Source organism: Helianthus annuus, chromosome 17 (assembly GCF_002127325.2).
Source record: "Helianthus annuus cultivar XRQ/B chromosome 17, HanXRQr2.0-SUNRISE, whole genome shotgun sequence".
NCBI lineage: Eukaryota > Viridiplantae > Streptophyta > Magnoliopsida > Asterales > Asteraceae > Helianthus > Helianthus annuus.
The window spans coordinates 153,927,825-153,933,824 of NC_035449.2; positions in this window are offsets into that span (position 1 = coordinate 153,927,825).

Here is a 6,000-nt window from a genome sequence, read left to right on the forward strand (position 1 = left end):
AATTTATAACTAAGAGTCATTTTATAAAACCTGAATGAACTCACTCAGTATTTCCCGCTGACAAAACCTTTTTCAAACATGTTTCAGGTGATCTGTTGTGATCCAAGAAAAGTGTCGTGAAGCACTTCAAGCTTAGAAAAGTGGCTCAATGTAAATAAATAAAGAAACATGTTTTGTAAAATAAAGATTTCCCAGTGAAATCATCTTATTGTAAATTACCGGGGTTTTATCCCTAGATTATATAAACGGGCAGTTTTAAATATTGAAAGATCATGTTTTCAAAAGATTTCCGCTGGCGCCTAAATTAAATACCATGGGATTTCTGTCCCGCGGCTCCTGAAACGGGTCAAACCGGGTTGGGGGCCGTGACAGAAAAAGGTGGTATCAGAGCCACTGATTTAAGCTTACTATTGATTTTAGCCTATTAAAGTAATTGAGAAATACTTAGGAATTTCTAATTGTTATTTTATGATTATGTGTTTTATTATCTGATTAATTGTGTACAGTATAGGGCAGATCTTTATATGCTAGCCAATACAGCAATTAATGCAAATCCTTAAATAATTTGACCCAAGTTTTAGTACCTTTATTATCTACAGTCTAGAAGCCTTATTCAGTAAATAAATAAATAAACAAATAAAACCTAGTATGTTTTAAATTTTAGTTGTTTTGATAGTTACCCAGTATGAAATAATATTTAAAAGTTTTTCTGCAAAATTTTGTTATGAATTTTAACTTAGTAATTGTGTGTATTTTGTTAAACAGCATGAGTAACTTGTCTGACGCCCTTCAGAATTTAAATCTCTACCCAGTAAGAATGGAGATTTCCAGAGATTTCAATAGGTACATACCAGACATAGAAGAACCTATAGAATTCAACGCTTTACCTCTCGAGAAACCCAAGCCTAAGAAAATGGAAATTGGGGAAAGTTCTAGGCAAATTGAAAGTTTACCATCTCAGGAAGAGCTAGATTTTATATTGGCAAGCCATAATACTATTAAGCCTGTTAATGAAAATGTTTTTATTCACTCTCTTGAAACACAACTACCAATAAACTTAGAACCAGCTATTCCAAATCCTTCAACCCACTTGCAACCTTTCGGAATAGACGAATGGTTGACTAATGAAATACAGTTACAAAACAATCCCTATAAGCTTTTTTCCTCAGTTCAATCTAGAACCTTTATTGCTGAGGGTCTCTCTGGAAGCAGCCTCTCTATCCCTAGGGATAGAGGCAAGGTCTGTCTACATCCCACCCTCCCCAGACCCTATAAGTAGCTTTGCTATTTGTGGGATTTACTGGGTATGGTTGTTGTTGTTGTAATCTAGAACCTTTATCAAATCCACCAATAAGTAACGAGAATATGGCTGAACTCCGCCACCTTGGCAAAGAACTAATGGATACTGGGGATCGAATCCAAGAGATTGGGAGACAGATCTCCTGGAAATACGATGAGAGGGAACGCCATTACTAGAATATCATCTAACAAAGGATAGGGGATTTATGGAACTGTGGTTGTGTAATAGTAATTGTCAAAATCAGTCTGTAAAATAACTACAAATAAAACTTTGTAAGATAAAAATATGTATTGATGCCTATTATAAAATATAAAAAAATAGGAATCGAGAAATCGATAAGTTTTGGCTATATGTATATTGTGAAATTTGTATGATGATTTTGTGTATAATTGTTATTTATTTGATACTAATCAAATTATATATATATATATATATACATTAATTATCAGATGGAGAACGCGAATAATGAACCAGTTAATGAGGTTACTCAATCTGAGCAACAACCGGGGGATCAATATATGACTAGGCAGGATATAGAAAATATCGTTGCTCAAGGGATAGCCAACACTATTCCAACAATAATTGCTCAAGGGATAGCCAATGCTATTCCAGCAATTGTTGCTGTTGTTAAAAATCCAATAGAACCTCAACAAATCATTCCTAGCAAACGTATTTCTGAAGATAACTTCAGTAATAGTGTAAACGGAGGCAATTGTCACACCCCAACCAATGGCAGAAACATCGGGATGAGACGAAGTGTGAAGATTGCTCGAGACATCATAACACTATTTGTGACGATAATTAAATAATTCCCATTTCATTTCATAACTTCAAATTGTCAACATTACATAAACTCAAGTAACAACAAGTTCAAAAGAAATACATAATAACATAAGCAAAATTGATACGACATATTAAACCTAACGTCTATATGTGTATCTAGGCATCAACGCTACTTCTTTTCATAGCATCGTCATCATCAACCTGTAACATGTTTAAAATACAATTCAATGCAAAAGCAAAGGCGAGTATACAAGTTTGGTACGTACATAACAAAAGATAAGTTTAAACAATTCCTCATAGCAAGCATGTGATTCAAGATAAACGATAAATATGGCATGTGTCTAACATATCAAACCAAGGAAACGCAACTTGCTCATGACATTACCTCAAGTTTACGGGCGGGTCGTTAATCCTATAGCGCAACATATGTCACGGTTTGGCTCGTACGAAGTTAATGATAAGTTCAACACATAAGTTTCACCCAAGTTTAAAGTATCAAGCAATCACGTATACAAGCATGTTATAGGAATGTTCATGTGTTTAAGCAAAATGTTCATGTGTAAGTTTGTTGATAGGTAAACATGTTACACCCCAAAAGTGGTAAAAGTAAAAAGGGGGAAATACGAGTATACTCACGGTGTTTGCAAGCTTTCCTACTTGAATCCCGCGAGTGAGTTGATGGATGGATTAGTTTGGAGCACCTAATCCTTCTACACGAGGAAACATAGGTGTGTGAGTTTGGCGTTTAACGGAAGATTATGAAATTGGAGTTATAACATAAAGTAGAATAAAGTATGCTATGAAAAGTAATCATCTTTAACTTAGTAACCCTTGTATGACACTATGTAACCAATATGGTTAGAATGTTTTCATGGGTAATATGCCCATTAGAATCATACTTGGTGTTCTAGGTCTTAGATGATATTCTACTACTTTAACATATAAACACAAGTTCAACATTAAAGGTTCGAATGAATGTATACATATATTTAGGTTAAGTATTATAGGTTATTTAGTCCAATAATTCAAATAGGAGGTAGAGGATTAGAATCCTCATTTAGGCACCTCGAGTTATCATGGAAGTCATGTATGGGGTAGGAAGAACTAGCTCCCGTTTAGGAACCCCTTGAATGTTCACCACTTCACTTGATGTAAAAACAACCAAGGAAGGTCACGAACTAGGATTGGTACAATAATACAAACAACCTAACTAACAAGAAATCATCAAATCATGTGAGGATTTTATGTTGGAACAACCCAAGTTGTTCCATAATCACTCTTCATCAAGAACCAAGCTTGAACATGACTTGTGGGTGAAATACCCTCATAACACAGAAAGTATTTGAGGTTTTAACCTCTGATTTATAGTGTCTCAACCTTGTTTTTAAGCTTAACCAACCATAAGAGAGGTTGTAAGCATTGGGACATAGGTATGAGATGTGTTAGACACAAGTTGGATAAGTTTAAACAAGTTTTTGAAGAACATAAAACAAAACAGAAAGTTTTTGGACAATTTCGGAGCAATTCCAGGTCTGATTTCTCCAAGGAGAAGTCAAGGAATCAAAGTCCATGATTATCCAAGCAAGTAGGAAGAAGAATCGAGTGATTTCGTTAAGAAATGAGCAAGTTATACTCACTTTTGTGCAAGAGTATGAATCTGTCCGAAAATGCTGATTTGCAACTGATTTGAGAGTGAATTTGGAGTGATTTGAGAGTGTTGAAAGTGTAGAAATGCTTGGAGGAGGTGTATATTTATAGTGGAAGAGTTTGGAGGTGATTGGAGGTGATTAGAGGTGGCTAAATGGTGATTGGGGAGGGTTAGAAGATGGGATTTCGTGCCAAATTCGCGTACATAATCAGCTGCTGTGTTTTTTCTGATCTAGGCATCCCCATGCGGCCCGCCTGAGATATCAGGCAAGTTGAAGCGGGCCGCCCGGGCCTTCTAATCCAGACATAAGTTTCAAAAAGTTACAATTTGGCCCCTGGAGTTGTGTATTTGATGATTTTAGGGTATTTTAAGGACCATTCTTGCCACAAAAGCATATTTTAAGATAAACCCAAGTACGAGGAATATAAACCAAGTATAATTATGTGTATAAGCATCAAAGTCAAGTGTCGTTTCACGTTCAAACACGTTTTATGCATGAGTTTCATGTATTTACAAGTTTAGCACATAGTTTTCAAGAATCACGAATTAGTATCAATTGTTCCACGAAATTGAATGTATGAGCATATATAAAGTGTGTATAACATATTTGTAACAGAATACGAGTTTCATTAATGATCCAAGTCTCGGTTTTCGCAATGATTACAAAGAAAGAACGATTACAAGAATACAAAGTTTCCAAAAGTAGAAATACGAACAAAACTTTCTATAAATGGAAAGTTCAAAAGAGCCGGGCGTGACAGTCTCCCCTCCTTTAGGAAATTTCGTCCCGAAATTTAGGAAGATGTAGGGAAAAGATGAGGATACTTCTCCTTCATATCGCTCTCGAGTTCCCTAGTAAATTCAGCGCCACATTTTCCTTCCCATCGCACCTTGACGATAGGAATTCGACTGCGCCTCAATTGCTTGGCTCCTCGGTCCATGATTTCGACTGGTTTTTCCACAAAGTGAAGTGTTTCGTTGACTTGTAAGTCTTCGAGAGGGACGTGTAGTCCTTCGTCAGCTAGACATTTCTTTAAGTTGGATACATGGAAGACAGGGTGTACATTGCTGAGTTCTTCAGGCAGGTCCAGTCTATACGCAACCTTGCCAATCCTCTCGAGAATTTTGAAAGGACCAACGTAGCGAGGTGCGAGTTTCCCTTTCTTGCCAAATCGAACCACGCCCTTCCAAGGGGATACCTTGAGAAGCACGAAGTCACCTGTCTGAATTCCAAAGGCTTGCGATGCTTGTCAGCGTAACTCTTTTGTCGGCTCCTGGCTTTCAATAAGTTGTCTCGAACCTGTAAAATCTTGTCCGTCGTCTCTTGTATAAGCTCGGGACCGGTGATTTGAGCTTGACCAATCTCGTGCCAACAAATAGGCGAACGGCACTTGCGACCATACAATGCTTCGAAAGGTGTCATTTGAATACTCGTGTGATAACTGTTATTGTACGAGAATTCGACCAAAGGCAAGTGTGAATCCCAGTTGCCACCAAAATCTATTACGCATGAACGAAGCATATCCTCTAGGGTTTGGATAGTACGCTCGGTTTGACCGTCTGTCTGAGGATGGAAGGCAGTGCTAAGGTTGAGTTCAGTACCCATAGCAGATTGAAAAGTTTGCCAGAGGCGAGACGTAAAACGAGCATCGCGATCGGAAATGATGTCAATGGGAATACCATGACGACAGATTATCTCCTTAGTGTAGACTTTAGCCAATTTCTCGACCTTGAAATCTTCACGAATGGGGAGGAAGTGAGCTGATTTGGTCAACCGATCAACGATCACCCAAATACTGTCATGACCAGCAGTAGTGCGAGGAAGCTTAGTGATAAAATCCATGGCAATGCTCTCCCATTTCCAGATAGGAATTCTTGGTTGTTCGAGTAAGCCAGAGGGACGTTGATGTTCAGCTTTCACCTTTAAACACGTGAGACATTTCGAGACGAAAGTGGCTATATCCTTCTTCATTCCAGGCCACCAATAGGACGTACGCATATCATGGTACATCTTGTCAGCACCAGGGTGAATAGAATACTTCGTGTTATATGCCTCCTTCATCAGGAACTTGCGAAGATTATCGCGATTAGGGATCCAGATACGATTGAGATAGTATAAAATACCATCAGGTTTGGACACAAGGCTGTTTTCAGCACCACATTGCATCTCGTTATAGAGGTTACCCTCGTTAACAGATGAATATTGAGCGTTACGTATGCGATTCTGAAGGTCGAGGATGAGTTGGAAACAACAGATGCTTTTGACATG